The sequence below is a fragment of the Camarhynchus parvulus genome, chromosome 18, assembly GCF_901933205.1.
Source record: "Camarhynchus parvulus chromosome 18, STF_HiC, whole genome shotgun sequence".
NCBI lineage: Eukaryota > Metazoa > Chordata > Aves > Passeriformes > Thraupidae > Camarhynchus > Camarhynchus parvulus.
This window is the reverse complement of record NC_044588.1, coordinates 8,302,416-8,322,538: the sequence shown is the minus strand read 5'-3', so window position 1 is coordinate 8,322,538 and position 20,123 is coordinate 8,302,416.

The window sequence follows — 20,123 nt, the reverse complement described above, 5'->3', positions numbered from 1 at the left end:
GGGCTATGGGAAAGAGCCACTCATACAAAATTAAAACCTTTTCATTTTCCCCTCCGCCTTCCTTGTGAAGTTATGGAAAGGGTTATGATGGTCCTCTGGAAAGGGTTAAATAAAATATTTACATGGGATAAAGCCCAAAAATCTTGTTTTAAGTGGACACAGATTGTATTGCAACCTTTCCTTTTCTCACCTTGCTGGCTCGCTCTGCTCTGCCTTCCTACCCTGGCTCTTTCCCTGCTTGTCCCATTGCTGCTCTGGGACCTGAGCCCAGTCCTTTTTTCCATGTGTGAGCACCCCTCGCAGTGCTGTCCCCTCCATCTTCCCACTGCTCATTTTCTTCTGCAGTCATGCTCTGCTTTCCCCCCTCTAATTACTTTCTTGAGGTTTATTTTCATCTCAGTGTCTGATGTGACCAAAGTACATAAGTCTGAATCTATTGATTTCTGACAGCAGAGTCTGCTTGTTCTCCAGTAATATTTCTAGCATCAGCATTCATCTTCTTTTCAATCTAAAAGATATGTCAGGACCACATCACTAAAGCTTCAGTTTTTTCCCCCTGTCAGCAGCATTCTTTCCCCATGATTCATATCCATAAATTGCTAAGGGAAAAATTAAACTTTTCATCAAACCCTTAAATATTTTGAGACTGCAGTTATTTCACATTTTCAGGAGGGAGGCCACAGCTATGGAAGCTGTTCCTAATGAGCTCTGGATTTTTTGGGAACTGCCTCTGTGGTCTCATATAATCAAAGTCATCAGTTCCTTTAATGTATTGACAGCTTGCACCCACATGCACACACACCTGTTTTCACCATGCCTGAGGGCAGCCCATCCTCATCAATAACCTTTTCTTTTCTCTCTTTTTTTTGGACACTGGTATTCCTGAGGGCTTCAGCAGTGAGCTATGGCTGTCATTGCTGTGTGTGATGTAGGTTAATAGGTGTCTGCCAGGGCAATCACCAGCTGCTTCCACTTTATCCAGGCTTGCTGTAGGATAAATTTGCTGTACAGGCTGCGGAGGTGGCAGAATGTTTGTGTCACTTCTACCCAGCACAAACCCTCCTGGTCACTGCTGCTCTTGCTGGTTCTGTTTCTGATAAAATCACGCTGAATTTGGTGAGGTGCTCTGGAGTTCCTTTGTCTAATGACACAGAGGGATGTATTGGATGTTTTGAGCAGCCTGTAAAAAACACAACCAGTGGCTGCTGAAACTCTGGTTTGTCAGTGATGTGAAGGATGGTTTTAATTTCCCCATGTGTGTCTTTTTCATCTCAGGAACCAGCTGATGGTGGCATTAATTTTGCTTCTATCATTTACTTCACATGCCTTGAATTATGCTTGACCATCAGAGGGTTGCTGTGGTAGTTACAATACTTTGTGTGCCTCTTCTCTTGAACAGAATTTCATTGAATTGGCTGATTACCAGGCACCAATATATCTTTCAGATTTTTCACGTGAGAGCAGTGCCAGGATAACTGATCACTTTGAACAGTCCTACTGATTTTCCTTGCTGCTTTCCAAGGGATCATGTCCAAACTCCATCCAGCTGTGTCTGCCTCAAAAAGCTCCATTTGGGGTGGGTTTTCTAGGTGTACCCATTACTTCAGGGGTGTTCCTGAACAATCAGCAAAGTCCAGAATTTTATTTATATTTTACTGCTTTCAGAGAATATTTGCAGTGAAGATGCTGCTTATCGGGCATCAATATATCTCAGAATTTTCATGTGAGAGCAGTGCCAGGATAACTGATCACTTTGAACAGTCCTACTGATTTTCCTTGCTGCTTTCTAAGGGATCATGTCCAAACTCCATCCAGCTGTGTCTGCCTCAGAGCGCTCCATTTTGGGGTGGGTTTTCTAAATGCACCCATTACTTCAGGGGTGTTTCAGGTGGTGTTTGATTCCTGCACAATCAGCAAAGTCCAGAATTTTATTTATATTTTATTGCTTTCAGAGAATATTTGGAGAGAGAGCTGTGAAAAAACACCAGGTAAAACAGAAGGGATGGAAGCAGTGGGAAATGTCTCCCTTATTGCCAGGTACCAGAGCAGGGCACAGATAAAAATGACCCACATAAAGCACTTCAAAGTGTTCCTTTAGGCTTGAAGCTATAACAAATTTTATTGCTGGGCAGGTTATTCCTGATAAGACGAGTGTAACTGCACTTGTGAAGGTGCTGGACTGAATTTTGGAGGAATTACAGTGCCTGGTGGGAAAGGAGCAAACCATTCTAGACTGTTCTGCTGGAGCTGGCATTTGGAAGGTAAAGATGAGAGGGCATTTGCTGTTACTTCCAGGTCATTGGAAAAACATGACAGAAATGTAGCCTATATAATAATGTAAATTGTATATATAATGTAATTATAACATAATATACTCTTTTATGTTATTATATTTAATTTTATATTATTTTATTATATTATATATTGTAATATAAACAATTCTATAAATATATATAATTATATATGTTATATATTTTACATTTTTTATATATATAATAATGTGAAAATTGGCTTCAATTTGTTGGATCCCAAATTTATGTTTGGGATGAGAGAGCCAATTTAATTCATCATCTGCAAGCTGACATCAGACACCACTTGGGGAGAATCCAGCCTGTGGGAGAATCACAATCTACCCTGGAGGGATTCCAGAGACATCTTGGGGGTGTTCATCCCCCTGTTTTTGTTCTCCTCAAGTCATGGGGACTCAGGGGCAGATTTCCTGGCCAAGCTTTCAGGTTTTGGGAGCCACATTTTGTTGGGAAAGGTCTCTCCAGAGGCATCTTGGGGGTGCCCATTGCCCCTTTTGCAAAATTCCACTTCCCCCAGGTCATGGGGACACAAGGGAAGGTTTCCTGGCCAAGGGATCAGCTTTTCAATTTTGGGAGCCACATTTTGTTGGGGAAGGTCTCTCTAAAGACATCCTGGGGGTGTCCATTGCCCTGCTTTTGCTCTCCCCAGTTCATGGGTACTCAGGGATAGATTTCCTGGCCAAGGGATCAGCTTTTCAGTTTTGGGAACCACAGTTTGTTGGGGAAAGTCTCTCCAGAGATATGTTGGAGGTGTCCATCCCCCTGCTTTTGCTCTTCCCAAGTCATGAGCTCACAAGAGCAGGTTTTCTGGCCAAGGGATCAGTTTTTTGGGCAGGTGCTGCCCACAGCACACTCACCCCTGGGTTCTCCCTGCCCTGCAAGGTGTGACACCACACATCTGCTCCTGTATCCCAGCATGTCCACAAAGCCTCAGTCTGTGTTATTCTCTACAAAGGGAAGGTTTTATTTCAGATGTGTGCCGAGCTGAGGCTCTTTGTTTTATTGCCTGTGCTGGATTCCTGAGCCCTGGTGTTACACAAAGCCCAGAGTGGTGCTGCACCGCAGCTCCAGGCTCTTTGCAGGGTCTCCAGGAGGACACTGAGAAATCACCAATCACTCCTTAAACCCTGCCACAGGCATCTGCAGGGAATATCCACCGAACTCAGGGTGATACCATTGCCTCAGAAAGGAAATTGTTCCCTTTATTCATGGGATATGACTGCGGGGGAAATAAAAAGTGAGAGCAAGTTTTAAGTGCTTACACCGAGAGGGTCAGAGGGGTCAGCTGCATTTGTGAAACATCCAGTGCCTCTTGTCCCCTGCGCTGCCAACAGATGGAAATCATTTCACTGGGGGGTGTGAGCTGGGGTCAGGGAGGGAGAGAGGCAGAGCCCGTGAGGAACAGCTCATTAATACCCCCAGAGCCAAAGAACCACCTTTCTGAGCTGTTTTCTTTGTGTTGGTGTAAAACACAAAGGCTGGAGGAGTTTAAATCAATATGACAAATCCATAATTACACAGCCACTTGTGCAGTGAGAATATCTTGGGCTTATGAAGGAAAACAAACATCAGCATGAATCTCCAGTGTTATATATAAAATCCAGACATATATATTAGAAAATATATATTTTATATATATTTTTATATATGAATATATGTTATATATATTCATATTTATAACATATATATTATATATAAAACATATATATTATATATGCATATATAATATAATATAACGTATAAAATATATATATTATATTTTATATGTTTCTATATTTTATATTTTATATATTTCTATATGCATAGATAATATATATCTTTATATATTATATATGCATATAGAAATATATATATAAATACATATAATATATGTCAATCTATATAAATGCATGTTTGTCTTATTCTGGATATTGTGTACACAAGTGTTTTTCAAATGTCTCTGCTCTCTCTGCCTAATTCATAAATCATAAAAGGAGGTACAATAAAAGGAATTAGGTGATCATTAAAGCACTATGCACTGGATATATGTTTTCTTTCCTCTTTCAGGCTGAGAGCTCATTAAAAGCTCACTTGATTCTTGAAGTATCTTGACACCGAAGATGATGATGAATAGAGCTGCTAAGAGTTGTTAATAATTTGAAATACACTGTCAGAATCACATGATGATGCTGTAGGAAATTGTTACAGAGGTGTTATTTGTGTTTGTTTTATTTGGTTACCCTCTTAATTGACCCAGATTAGAAACAGAGCATGAAGATGAGCAAGTATTTATTTTCTCTCTAGAAGGATGTTTTAATTAAAAAAATGAACTATTAAAAAAAAAGGAAGTCTGGGCAGGTGAACATTACTGGAATGAGCATCCTGGCCATGTCCATCAGTGTTTAATTCCAAACCCTTGCCAGTCTCCTCTTCTTCCCAGGTGTAAGGGCTTGGCTAGCTTTTTTGCTCTCCATCCAAAATTCCCTTCCAGTGCTGGTAAAGGAACACCTGGTGCTGCTGGGAGGGGATTTTCCTCCATCCCTCCGAGGGATTCAGTCTATGCAGAGGCATTTTCAAAGGGGTCTTCATCTTTTCCCCATTTGAATCACTTGGGATTCATTCTGATAGAGATGTTTAATGTATTTTGGGGGGTTTTGTTTAATGTATTTAGGGGGTTTAATGTATTTAGGGAATTTTTATCAGGGAGCACAGAAGCCCATGCACAACTGCATCCCTGCACAGAAGTGTTTATGGTTCAATCTCACACACCCCAAAAGAAGTTTAGGACTTTGTCCCTTGAAGTTAGGCTGTGTGTGTGGGGTCCAAGTCATTAAAACTCCATTGGGTGCAGGTTTCCAAATATTCAAACTGTGTTTGCTGATGGGAAGAGTGCGCCTAAATCCCCACTGCTCTGATCTGCAGATTGGGGACTTGGAGCGGCATTTCCCAAGTGCAAGGGTGGCCACCCACCTGCAAGCTGTGCTGCCCTCAAAATGCTTCTCTTTCCTTCCACCTAACTTTCCTCCTCAGCAGAGGAGCACATCCCAGAGCACATCACTCATGCCAGGTCAGCTCTTCATTTTCCTCCATTCATTCCATGCTCCCAGATAGAGCATCCTGTAAATCATATTTAAAAATCCATTAGTGTAATGTTTCTGGAGTTGATATTAAGTGAGCTTTGGAGATCCTGCTGGCTCCAAATTCCCTTGTCTCAGACTAATTTACAGTATATTTCACCAGGACAGGAATTTTCATACTGCAGGACCAGCCTTGACCCTTTTCTCTCTCTCCTTTTTGCTCTATTATTCATCTGTTTTTAGCAGATGACTGATGGCTTCTGATGTCAATGTGAGATTGTTTTTCTGTTTTTCCCACCTACCACTGTAAAAAAGGAGGGACAGAACAAAAGGGAAGTGCAATACATGGGGCAGGTGAAGCTCCTCCAGCCTGGGCTGGGCTGTGCTCCTCAGGCCAGGGGCACAAAGCTTTTGGCAGGTGCAGGATTTGGGCTCCAAACTTTTGTTTTCCATGCAGGATGGAGCTCTGCATCAGCAGGAGCTGCTCCCCTTCTCTGCTCCTGACACTGAGAGGAAGCCAGGATCAGCAGGGATGTCATTGAGCAGCTCCTACAACCACAGAAAAGCTGATGAGTGTTGGTTTAAGTGAAGAAATTCGAATAATCTAGTAAGGGAGGAAAGGTTTCTCCCTTTGACACAGAAAATGTGAGATGTGGAGAGTCCCACAGCCTGGCTGAAAGCAGAGGGAAAATGTCATGGAATCACAGAAGAGTTTGTGTTGGAAGGGACCTTAAAGGCCATCTCATTCCAGTTCCCTTGCAATGAGCAGGGACATCTTCAGCTTGCTCAGAGTCTTGTCCAGGACACCCACACCTGACGAGGTCTCTGGTGTCGAGGTGACCCCGAGGTGTCAGAAAGTCTCTTTGTCCCAGCCCTGAGACCAAAGAAGAAGACAGAACTCCTTGGCTCTTGTTCTCAAGGTTGTTTATTTTCTCTTATCTATTCCATTCTCTCTCTGACCTGCTGAGATCTGTCCAGCAGGTTGGTTTGTGGCACAGTCCCTGCCCTTGGGGTGGTGTTGGCTTTTTATACTGAGAACTACGTGTGCTTTATTTACAATAATTTCCCAATACCTATCACCTATGTTAGACAGTCTGTCTCTACTCTAAACCAATCCAGAAGTGCCACCATCCCAGCAAAAGATGGAGGACAAAAGAAGAAGAAGGACAGGACATGCCCAGATTCCTCCATCTTGCCTCTTGAACCCCCATTCTAAATCCCCAAAATTCTACATTTTCACCCTGTGACAAATTCACTAACATTCTACTCAGACCCCTGTGGCTTGTGACTCTTCACACAAAGTTGGGAATTGTTTCCATGGGTTAAAATCAAAGGCACAGGTGTTTTTGACTCTGTGCCAAGGTCTCTGAGCCCCCTGCCAGGGTCTGGAGTCCTCCAGGGCAGCCAGAGCAATGTCCTGGGTTCTGACACACAACCTGGGGAATCTGTGCCAGTAATACAACAATCCTTGGTATTTATTTAAAGCTCTGATAGAGGAGTTTCCAAGCACTTTGCAGATAATGCAGACCTGAGCCTTGCAATTCTCCTGTGAGCCAGGCCAGGAGTTCATCAAGGCTTCTGCTGCTGAGAGGGAATGGGGCTTCCTCCAAATGTGTGCTCTGCTCTCTTGTGAGGGTGTGAGCAGTTTGGCTCTTCAGTTTTAAGATGGATTATCATCTTCAAAATACTGAGCAGCCCATCAGATGCTCCAACTGTGAATCTGGGCAGTGCATTCAAGCCTGCACTTCAGAAGAAATGACTTTAAAGCAAGCAAGGTCTTGGTGGATATTCCTAAGGGGAAGGCCCTGTGTTTGAAAAACGGACTTGCAAGTGGAAATCTCAGTATTTGCCTCACTGAGTGCTCAGATTCAAGGCATAGCAATGGTTCATGTCTTTTATCCTTTTATCCTACCTGGTTATTAGGCTATATGTTTTCTTAAATGCACGTGACAATCACGGGCGGCTTGGTCTGTTGGGTTTCCTGGCTGTCCTTCAGAAAGACAACATTGCTCTAAACTACCAAACCTTTGGGGTGAAGGATGAATGAGGGAATAAATCACACAGGACTCCACTTTCTTCATGGTGGAAAAAGCCCATTCTTTAGTCACATAACTCCTTTTTATACAGCTTTAGAGACCTCATGTGGGACTCCCATTGGTCAGGAGCTTTCTTACCAATCACTTTATTGGTCAGCAACAAGTTGTTATTCTGTATTGATTGCTCACTCCAACTCTTGGTGTGTACTTGCAGGAAAAGTTGTTAGTGAGAGAGAGAGTTTTTATTTTTCTATCTAATGATGTAAAAACAGTTTATACAGGTTTAAGTTGTTTTTCACCCAGGAATAGATTGTTATATTAATGAACTGCTCACACCAGGATTGCTTTCACATGGGAACTCGCAAAGCCTGACAAGGCCAGCCACTGATTTTAACAGAGCAGGCCTGATTTTATAAAGCTTTTCTATCTAATTTTTCTACCTTATTGCAACAGATGAGCTGAGCACACCTTGTGGCATGCTGGTTTTTAAATGAGAGTGGAATTTGGGGACTGTGCTCCTTGTGCCCCACATCTCCCTTGGGCAGTGGGCTGGAATAATGTCTTGCTCCCTGTCTGGTCAGTCAGACCCTCCCGCAGCCCTCTGACACCTCCCATCCCCACCTCACCTCTCTTCTCCTGCTCTGCTGAATTTGAACCCACCCCAAAACGTGCCAGGATATGTTATAGCAGTGATGCTGTTTGGAGTCTGCTGCACAGGGCTGAGCCCTGACATCCACGGAGGCTCCCTGGAGGAGGAAAGCTGATAACAGCCAAGTTCACTCCTGGAAGCTGGGCAGACCCAACGGCCTCTGCTTTTGCTTGGTCTCTGCTGAAGGTGATTGACTTTGAGTGAGCAATTGCTGCTGACTCTGCAACTTGATCCTGGAGTTTATGTTCTGTGTAAGTAACCTTGAGATAGGGATAACTCATAACCTTTACCTGACCCTGGCTGTGCATCTCAAGAGAACAGCAGCTCTTTGTTTGAGGTTTTGGGAGCCATGGGAGGTATATTTAGCTTATAGTCATGAACTGATGCTAAACATATGTGCCCAGACAGCTGCTCCTTCATTTCATCTATGTGTAAGTATTGATTAATGGAAATATAAAGTTGTACACGTTGTGGATCGTTCTGTGGAATTGGTACCAAACCATCAGCAGGCTGATTTTGTCTTTTTAAATAAAGTGAAACACTTGTTTTGAGGGAAGAAGGACTTTGGGTATTGATGAATGAGTGAAATAGTGGAGAAAATGAAGTCTAGACGCTGTGAAATTGCCAGCAGGAGGACAATTGGCTCGGGACTCTGCAGCCTCCTGAAATGCCACGTGGGTGAGGAATGCTTTGGATGTGTCATGCACATTGTGCTCAGTCAGGCTGCTGCAGGAAACACATGGAAAGGGGTGATATCAAACCAGCTGGGACCCAGAACCACATTAGAGGTTAATGAAGGGCTGTACAAGTTGTCTCCTTTATCCTGATAACCCCTCTCCTATGGGAAGAATTTTTATTCAGTTCCTTAAATATTCAGTTGCTATTTAATTTGATCTGTTCTGAATGTGTGAACAAGATATTTATGATGCAAAATTAACCTTGAACCTTGGAGGTTCTTGGGGAGAGCGGCCTTCCTGATAGTAACAGCAGTGGCTGTGACAAATTGAGTTTCAGTGTCTGCCCAGGTGTGGACATGGGCTCCATGGGCAGCCTGTGGTGTCCTGGACATCAGCAAATCCTTGGTGGGTCTTACTCAGACCTCAGGATATTTTTTTATATTGTTGGTGGTAAAAGCATCCAGCCCATGCAGGATAGCTTTGCTCCAAATCTAGAACTTCTTGAAGGGAATCCTGCCTAGATCATGGCAACCCTTCAGCTAAACCTGGGCTGGTTCTGATCAAGCATTCAGATTTTTGCTGCCAACAAAATGTGTTATTTTTCTAATTTGCTGTGTCTGTGGTTCATCACCCACACCCCTCCACTGGGCAGAAAAAGGGTGGTTTCAAAAAACTTGTGACCTGATGGGCTTTGTACCCCACGAAACCACAGCCTTTACAATCTTTTAACCTTTATTATTTTTTTTTCTTTTATTTCAGAGAATTGGTAGGTGATGTCCACTACAAAACCTGCAAGCAAGAGAGCAGCAAGGTGATGGTGCCTTGTCCTCTCCTCCTCTTGGCCATGGCACAGAAATGGTGTCTGCTGGGAATTCAGAATGGAATTCAGAATGAAATTCAGGATGGAACTCTGCTGGGCAGAATTGTCCTCTTCTTGTCCTCTTCTTCTCTTGGCCATGGCACAGAAATGGTGTGTGCTGGAATTCTTGTCCTCTCCTTCTCTTGGGCACAGCACAGAAATGGAATTCTGGAATTCTGCTGGGCAGCAGGGTGAAAGGAGGGAGCTCTGCAGGGCTGGGGGAGCTGGAGGTGAAAGTGCAGCTCCACTGTGTGCACCAGGGGTTTTCCTTTTCCAGCAGGATGTTTGCACAGAAAATTGACTCCTGATCAGGCTCCTGGGGCAGATTTGTGTCATGTCCAGCCAGGCAAGATGTGACAGCATGAATTGTGTCCCTGCTCACCTCTCTGGAGATGGAAATGCGTTCCCACAGCCTGGAAGTGGGCAGGAAAGTGTCCAGGAGGACACAGGCTGGCTTTGTGTGACTCTGAGTGCCCACCCACAGCAGCCTCACCCCTGCTCCAAACCAGCTGCCTGGGAAAGAACTGAATGCCAATAATCCCAATATCAATCCCATATCAATCACAGAAGCTCTTTTTTTTTTGTGGCATTTTGTGTTTCAAACAGCTCAGGTGACAGAGCACTCACTGGTTTCTGTCTCTCAGCTCACAGACTAAGGCCTGAGGGTCTGCAGGTTGGGTGAAAATGGTTCATTGAGGGTTTGTCTGCATGATTTCCACAGGCTGACACTTTTAATCCTTGGCATCAGCCAACAGAACGAAAAAAGGGTGAAGGAAAGCAATTTACATGAGAAAATATTAGAGCTGCATCTTCTCCTAGCCTATTATTTTAAAATGTCTCTGTGGAACACAATGTTTTCTGTAGAAGGCAGGGTGCCTGGCTTCATAAACCCTTCTAAATTACCACCTCACCACAGCCTCCAGCAGCTGTCCTAGCTCCTCAACTCATTTTTAGCATTTGAGGATTAAAAAGGAATACAAACCACACACTTTGAAAACAAAGCTCCTGGTGGGTCCCACGCTGTGGGGAGGGGGCAACTTCTTGTGACTCCTGGAAGCTGATGTTAGCCAGCCTGGCTGAGGAATAATGGGGCTGGAGAACAGGGGGATTTGTTAAATCAGCTTGAACTCATGGAATTCCTATTTATGTGTGTTTGCTTCTAGTGGAAAGCACTGGTGACGCTATTGGAAGAAAAACTAGCTTTAAAAAATAATTTAATCTATCCACAGAGGAGCTATACTGAGAAGGGGGGATTATTGAGGAAAAAGAGAAGTGGTCCTTCAATTCTGCCAGCAATATTGTGCATTTCCCTCAGCAGAACTGAGGTTCTTTTGGAGCTTAGCCTTAGGAGTGGAAACATAATGATGGGCAAACATCAGGAGATTTGCAAGTGTGTTTTTTTGGTTTAATACATAATAGGCCTGGCTCATGTCTTCATTCTGGCTCAAAAGACAGAGGAAGGGAACAAGATGTACAAATTCTTCATTTCCTTTTCAACAATCTCCAAAAAATGAAACCTTTAAAGAAATACATCTTGTCTGCATGGCAGTAGGAAGGAATTCTTAAAGTTTAGGATCCTTGTTGAGGTTTAGCTCCAGCTTTTGCCTCTCACACTGCTTCTCTGGGGTTGCTTTATTTTTTGGAAGCTGACAGTATTTTGCCCCTTGTAACTCTGCTTTTACCTGTGTGTTGTTTGTGGATGTCACCCACCTGCTGTGTCAGGGAGACTCCAACCCTAACAGCTGTTAGACTGACATAAAAATTAATCAGACTGAATGTGGTGATGAACTCGCAATGAAAAACATGACCAACAAGTGGTCATGTTAGACAGTCTGTCTCTAAACCAATTTAAGCTTGGCCTCTCATGAATTTTGTGTTAAAAAGTGGGAGTTTGACCTGTATAAAGGCCAGTGCTGTGTGCAGCCTGTATTTGAGTTTCTGTGCTTTTTTTGTGTCTTGCTTTTCACCAGCAGCACAATTAGTTTGTCGAGCAGCTTAAACATCCCCTGCATAATCATTTGTCTGTAGTCCTTATATTTGCTCTATCATATTTAGCCCTACCAGCACATTTTCCAGCAAATCACTGCTGTTGGAACAACACATCCTTTCCTAATGTGGAGCTCCAGGCACTGACTGTGAGCAGTAATTGACTGCAGTGGGGCTTTGATGCTCATAAGTATTTAGTCCCTCACACTGTGCTCTTTGAATCAATAACCTCCTTTGGTCTGTAACCTAATAGAATTGCTTAGTGGATAAAATTCTGCTTGTGTTTCATCCACTTAGCTTATTTCAGCCTTCTGATAGATTTGCTCCATCAGGAGAGCCAGTGAAAATGATCACATGCTTGTCATATGCCCGTGACAATAAACATCATCATATTTTCCCCCCTGTACTCCAGGATGGAGATAACTCCCAGCCTTTGAAAAGAATTGGGATGGATGTGCATAAAATAAGAATTGGGTGGAAATCAGCAGCTGATGCTGGGGGAGTAGAAGGGCGGGGAAGGCTGGAAAGGGGAAAGAAAGCTCTGCTGGTATTTTCTGAGTGCTGCCACCAGCACAGGACACCATGTCACCTCTGTCACCTCACCCTGTCACCCTGGGCATCCTCAGCTCACAGGTATGTTGTAGCAGAGCCCTAAGGCTCCACGTGGGGTTGAGAGCATCCAGCTGGTGGAACAGAGGCAATGAGCATGTGTGAGATACCGTAGGGACAGATGTGAGGATATTGGAAACTGAATTTGGAGGAAATGAGAAAAACCAGCAGGGTTTACACCTTGGGTCCTTGATGCGAAGCTGCCAAAGGATTCCATTCTAAGGTGGGTGTTGCTTACACGGGTGGATATTTGGGCATTGTGAAAAACGCCAATCACTTGTTTTTAAAAATTTTAAAAGTTTAATAGTAATAAAATGGTTATAAAAATAGTAATACAATTAGAGTAATAATAATTTGGACAATTTGAATTAGGACAATATGAGACAATAGAAACAAAGAATTGTGGATGTCTGGGTACCTCTTTCTGGGCAGCATAAGCCTGAAAAAGGACACACGTTAACAGATGATTAACCCTTAAAAACAACAGCCTGTTGCATATTCATACACTTCATACATGATGCATAAATTCCATTCAAACACAGGATTCTGTCTGGTCATCCTCAACTTCTTCCTCCAAATCCTAACAGTGCCTTTGAGGCAGGAAGAAGTTCATTTCTCCTGATAATGGAACAATAAATTCTTTTTCTCTGAAAGACTCAGGTGTCCTGTGGCTGCTATCTTGCCAAGAGTCCTTTCTTTAAAAAAAGTATCCTACATAGCATAGTTTCTATTTTAACAATTTTTATAACCTAAAACTATATTTCCCTTATACTTAAGAGAATTAATACAGCATTACTTTCTAACGCAACACATATAATATTCATTTTAATATTTGCAAAAAGCCAATCATAAAATATGCATTTTTCACAGGCATGAAGAGGTTAAGCTGTCTACACTCTTTTGTTTTGCCCTGCCTCTCCCTCCAGAGCTATAAGATTTGTCTATAAAGTTATTTTTAGATGCCTTGTGAGCAAATTTTGTGGGAAGACAGGCAGCCAGCAGCCCCCGGCGAGCTGCTCAGCCCACCCCTCTCAGCTTACAGAGGGTAATTAGCAGCTAATCATGCCAAAATCACAGACTCCAACGGGCTAATTTTATCCTGTGTGCTGACATCGGTAAGCTCGCTGCAAGTAAGTTGTGGGTTGTTGGTTAAATGTGTTTCCTAACTTGTTTATGAGCTGGTGTTGCTGCTTTCTGTGTAAAGGCAAGATCAAATGCAGGTCTTGTCATGCAGCAACCACTGGTGCTTTGGTTGGGTTGGATAACACAAGATGTTTCTTAGCATTAAAATTGCATTTTATTGATAACACAGGATGTTTCCTAGCATTAAAATTGCATTTTACTGGGACGTGCTCGCTGCTAATGGTGTTTCCAATCATGTTTTGCTGCAGGGTTGGTGTGGAAGGTGTTGGAGATTTGATTCAGCAACATATTCAGGCACGTGTTTTGAGGTGTGCTTATTCCACTAACCTGTAATTATATATCTATAAATGTATATATAAAAAACTGGAGGTGCCTGCTGAGATTGGGCTGTAATTTCCCATGATCTAAATGGAAATTAAGCATGTATTTTTAAGCTACATTTATACTTGGGAGTTTTGCTAATTTAGGGCCTTAGTAACTCCTGCAATTTTTTTTTTTTTAGTAAAGAAAAATATTAAGTGTCAGATGGTTGGGCTGAACAGGTTTCATGACCTGCATACTTCTCTCTTTTAGTGCTATGGTAAAATAAAGATACTTCTTAATAGAAAACACAGTCATCCTTCTGGGTACAATAAATCTAAGACAGGTAGATATAATAAAAAACTATCACTATTTCCTCCTGATAATAGAAAGTTTAAGTTGGCCAAAGTTACAGGGTCAAGAATAGTAACAGGAATCTGTGGGACAGATGACCTGAAGAGTGTGGGAGAAGAGCCTGACCTCCTGCTGTCTGATTTTCTGTCTGATTTTGGTTTTTTTTTTGGAAAATCTGACTCTGAGAGAGGTTCCAGCTTGCAGAAGTTTCCTTCGCAAAGGTGGGCTGGACCCAATTTGGGTCACAAAAGTGCCTTTTGTGGGGTTCCCTTCTGAGGACACATGAAGATTTGGGATCAGTCCTGTGCTGGCCAGAGGAAAGGTGAGGGGACTTGTGAGGTCTTTTCCATTTCTAGATATGTCTCTGGTTTTGCAGTGGATTTTTAATGAGTTATCAACCTCCAAAAATGCCTCTGACTCCTGCCTGAGCCTCTTCCCTGCAGCATTTTGGATCTGGCCTTATAGAAGCAAATGTCAGGCACAGGAATCAGTTTCCCCCAGGTGAGCATTTAGTGTTTTGTAGCAGAGAATAGACCTTTGTAACCTGTTTTCATTTTCTGAACATTTACCATGACAAAAAGTGTCTGTAGCTGAATTGAACACACCTGGAGTATTTGCCGCAGTATTTATCCAAGTTCACACATACAGTCTCACCTGAGAGTCCTGTTCTTTGTGATTGTACCTTCTGCTTTCAGCTCAATAAGAAAAGCAGTGGGGAAGGTAATAGCTCAGGTTGAAGTAATAATTTGCTGGCAGGCTGGCAAATATGTATTTGTCTGGCATGTAAACTTGGTTCCTTTTTTCACGCTGGAGGCTGCTTGCATAGAAGAAACACCCCTGGTGATAGAGAGCCAAATTCCCCGGGCTCTGGGTGTATTCAAGTGCTCTGTCTGTCCTATTGTCAGAAACCAGAACATCCCTCTGGCTGTCCTGGATTGCCAGGACCCCTGCCAGGGGGCTCAGAGACCCTGGCACAGAGCCCAAGACACCTGTGGTTTTGATTATGACCCACGGAAAAAAATGACCAACCTTACTTGAGGATCTGCAAGCCACAAAAGTCTAAGTAGAATAATAATTAGTTTGTCACGGGGTGAAAAATGGATTTTTGGGGTTTTTAGAATGGGGGTTCAGGAGGCAAGATAGAGGAATCTGGGCGTGTCCAGCCTTTCTCCTTCTTCTTCTTGGCCTCCATCTTCTGCTGTGATGGTGGCACTTTTGGATTAGAGTAGAAGCTCATTGTCTAACATAGGTGATAGGTATTGGGAAGTTATGGTAGATAATGTACACGTAGTTTTTAGTATAAAAAGACAACATTGCCCTGAGGGTGGTCAGAGTGTCTCTGTTTGACCTGCTGAACGGACCTTGGCAGGCCAGAGAAAGAATTTTATAGATAAGAAACAATAAACAACCTTGAGAATGAGAATAGAAGAGTTCTGACTCCTTCTTCGACTGCCAGGCTGGGAAAAGAGACTTCGTAATACATCTTGGGGTCACTGTGAGCAGCAGAAGCCCCAAAATCATGTGGCAGATTAATTCAGTGGCAGAGTATGCTCCCTTTGCCTCCAGCAGGGAAGTTCCATTCTGCAGGAAGTTCAACCCAAGAGCTGTCTCTGAGGAGCATTTTGGAGGAGCAAAAAACAAACATCTCACTTGCAGGAGCTGTGGTGGTGATGCCTAGGCTGACCTAGAACAGTTACAGAATAAAGCATAGATTTATTAAAAGGATCTCCTCCATGGATCCACCTTGGGCAGCACAAGAGCCCAGCCAGGGCTGCACCCAAGATGAACCAAAATGGTCCCAAAATGGACACGAGGTCTCTCACTTTGATCAGTTCTGCTCCATTTGCATATTGGGTTAATTGTCCAGTTACAGCTTTTCAGCCCCACCACACGTCTGGCTCTCTCTCATTCCGTGTCAGTGCCCCAGGGGTTTGGGCTCCATGGCACACTCAGCTCCCAGGGTGCAGTGAAGCCTTCAATGCCATCCTTTGGAGCCGAGCTCTCCCAGTGAAACATTTCAGCGAAGAAAAGAGTGAATTCTGAAAAAAATCAAGATTCATTCAAGATGTTCTAATCAGATCTATGTATTTCCCAGCTTTCTCAAGAATCACTAATTATGAAAAAGCAATTTCATTCACCATTTTTACTTGGCTTTCAAGTCAGTTCTGAAGACAGGCAGATAAGTTACTGCTGGTAGTTCAGATCCTGCCAAAAATCTCATGACAATCAGCTACTGAGGTTTCTGTGTTTAAGCACTGACAGATGGAAATGGTATCTGATACTTTAGCATTGTTTAATTGAGCTCTCAAAGGCATGACAAGGCCCAATGGCTGGAAACTGAAGCCAGAAAAATCAAAATTGGAAATAAGGTACAAATTTTTAACAGTGAGAGTAATTAAACTCTGGAATGGTTTAGCAGGATTTATTATGTAATGGATTCTCCATGGTTTCATCTCTTCAAATCAAGAATGCAGTATGGAGTATTTCTTCAAATACTCCATAGCTCAAACAGAAGTTAAGGGGCTCAATAAAGATTTTTTTAAAATGTAATTGCCACGACCTGGATGATGCAGGAGCTCAGGCTACCACATCTGAAGAGATAAGAATCTGTGAATCTAAACCCAAACAAGTCCCTTGGTTCCAAGCCCTGCATTTAAACTTCATGTGGACCTAAATTCCCTCCCTGCTTCTTGGAAAAGGCAAGAAGGACTTTCTAAGGCAGCAATTTGAGGAGTTTAATGCAATCTTTTCATCTATGAGGATTTTGGCTGAGATGCTGAAGAGCTTGAACCTTCCCTTTGGGCTCTCCAGAATGGCTCTGTCCCATCCCAGGGGGTTCTCCGTGGTAACTGGAGCTGGCCCTGAGGTCAGAAGTGCTGCAGAGCAGCTGCAGCTTGGGGAGCCACCTATCCACCCCCACTTCTGTCGCAGACATCTTTTATGAAAAATCCTTTCCTTAGGATTTTTCCTCCTGAGAAGTTGAGAGGCCTCAGGAACAAAATGTAAACAATGATTATCAGCTGCTGTGAATGCAACAGGTGGATCTGTGATTGGCCCATCCTGGATGTTTCTAATTAATGGCCAATCACAGCCCAGGTGGCTCGGACAGAGAGCCTGACCCACAAACCTTTGTTATCATTCCTTCCTATTCTATTCTTAGCTAGCCTTCTGATGAAATCCTTTCTTCTATTCTTTTAGTATAGTTGTAATGTAATATATATCATAAAATAATAAATCAAGCCTTCTGAAACATGGAGTCAGATCCTCATCTCTTCCCCCATTCAAGAACCCCTGTGAACACGGTCACACATTTCCCCCTGGTTCCAGGAACGCCCTTCTCCCATGCTTGTTGTTTTGGGGATTCTGCTCACCTCCAGGGTTAATTTTACCTCAGTGCCACACAGTCCTTACCTTCTCCAGAGTTAACTAGGATGCTGTGAAAGCTGAATCATGATGTGCATCATTAACCATGGCACACAGGTTAGGAAACAAGCCAGGCCAGGAGTGCTCCAGGCACCTCCTTTTCCCTCAGGCTCTGTGGAAACCCAGGGCACCTCAGGGAATATTTCTGTGTCTGCTCTGGGGTGCCCTGACTCCCAGGGGAGCACTGACTTTGACCCTCATTCATGGAGAATATTTTTACTGATCTGAATCTGTGACCTGCACACAGAAGACAAACCTTTCATTTCCTCTTTTGTCCCTTCATTTTTATTTCCTTCAACCCATGCACCCTTATATGTTTTGTGAAATGTCTTACTGCTGACTTCTATTCATTGTCATCACCATTTCTTGTTTTCTGTGGAGAAGAATTTCCCATTTATTTTCTATATCAAGATTTGGCTTTTGCTTGTCCTCCAAGCCAGAGAAGCTTTTTGCCAGCTCAGCCTTCTTTCTTTTCCATGGGATTGTGGTTCCTCTGTGTAGGGAGGAAAATGATCTTGAACAGTTCCCAATTATCAGTCACATATTCCTGCTCAAATTCTTTCTTTCAATTGTTTTGCTTTGTAATTATTTTCAGCTTTGTTAAGCTGGCATTGGAAATCATCGAGTAGATACATTACTCATTTGGACTTTATTCTATTTGCACATAACAAATGTAATCAAATCAGTCTCTTGTACCTAAGCTCCTGCTATATTTTTACATTCTGTCATCAGTTCCCCTTGATCTGCAAAAATGAGGTCTAATATAGAATTTCTTCTATGTTAGATGCAATTGGTTTTGTGTCTGGATATTTTCAAGTATAATTTTAGGAATTCCGAGCACATTTTTAGTATTTGCAGCACAAGGCTCCAACATATGGCTTTCAAAATGAAATCCCCATAGAATTTCAGCTCTCTTTCTTGAGTGGAATAACTGTGTTTACAATAGCTCAGTGCTACATGAAAATGATAGTGTTGTTAGGAATCTTGAACAGAATTTTGAAGAGTTCAATAAATATTTCTGTTCCTTACAAGGGAAAAAGAGAGACTGTGATAATGTCCTTTAACAATAAAACACCTTTTATACTGAATGAGAATTGTTTAGCAGCTCTTAATTAGAGATAATAAATCCCAGCAAGTTACATCTCTGTGCAAGAATTTTAGCTGTGCGCCATTATTTTTTAAGGGATAAACAAGGTGGCTCACAGAACTACAGATTTTTCTGCCTGACATTAATCCCGGACAAAATAATGGAATTGCTGATAGGGCATGTAATTAGTAAAGAATTAAAGGGATTAATGCAAGTAATGTCAATCAACAGGGGCTTATAGAATATAGTTCTTGTCTAATTAGTTTTTCTTTTTTTCAGGGAAGATTACAAATTGTGTTGATAAATGTAATAGTATTGATATGATAAACTTGTGGGAAGGCCTGAGGACCCTGATCTGATGTCAGGTTGGACTAGGTGACCTCCTCAGGCCCTTTCCAACCTGGAACACCCAGTGGTCCCTTGCAAGAATTGCCTTTGGCTACAAATAATTTCTTACACGAGTCTGGGATGATGGAAAACCAATTAGGCACCAGTGGAATAGATAAGAAACTGCTGCACTCTCCAGTTTTAAATGGAAATTCATCAGTGAATGGACATGCTTCTAATGGAGTCCTGGGGGTTATCACAGATCTACCTCTGTGGTGAGCTCAGAATGTGACGATCACTGAAATAAAAGATCACCAAGAATGATTCAGGTCCCATTAGAACCTAAATTAAAACAAGGAACATGTTTTAGTAGGACCCAGGTAGAGCTGAGCCATGTCCAGGGAGCTGTTGACACTGAAAAAGACGTGTGGAGCTGTGGGACCATCAGCAAGCACACACCCCTGTGTGAGAGTGTGACAGAGAAGAAAAATGTCATTTTTGGGGGTATAAACCCAGGAATATTTGAGACAAGGAGGAAGGGACTTCTCCTGAATTTTCCAGTTGTGACTTTGGCAGTTCAACGGAAAATGTTGTCATCAAGAGTTGGAGAGAATGGAGAACAAGAACTTGTTAAATGGTCAGAAGGCACATCCACCCTCTGGAGACCAGAGGAGACACTTTGCATCATCCCACAGAGAGTTTTGATCACTCTGATGGACAGAAACATAAATACAGTGAAAAAGCTGAGTTCAGTCCAGCAAATAAAGGCAATAAACCCCAGTGGAGAGAAACCAAAGGTAGAGGAACTTGGACTAGACATAAACCACACTCAGCAGTGACAGCAATTAACCACTCACAACAGCACAGTGAGAAATATGGAGCTCTCTGCTTCGTTGGAAGTTTTTACATGGTTTTTCTTGTCCTGGTATTTCTGCTCTGGTTTTAGAAGGAATCAGTTCTGGGAAATCTTGTGACCTGTGTTATCCAAGGGATCAGAAGTCAAAATTCAGTGGTTTTACCATTGATTTCTACAAGGCCCTCTGACACAAGATGTGCTCCAGCTTAGCTGTGTCCAGCACAAGGGAGGGCTCACAAAGCCAGGCTGATCTAGACGAAATTCAGGAGTTTTATTTGTTCCTTACCAGTTTAGATTAAGATTTTAAGAAGATAAGCAATGAACCTGATGGAATTTTCTGAAAACCTTGTTACTTACTAAAGCATTGTGGATACAGATTAACTAATTCAGCTTCTGATTGATTCCTTCCCCTTTTTGGATCCACAGAGAAAAGAGAGCTCCACACCCTCCCC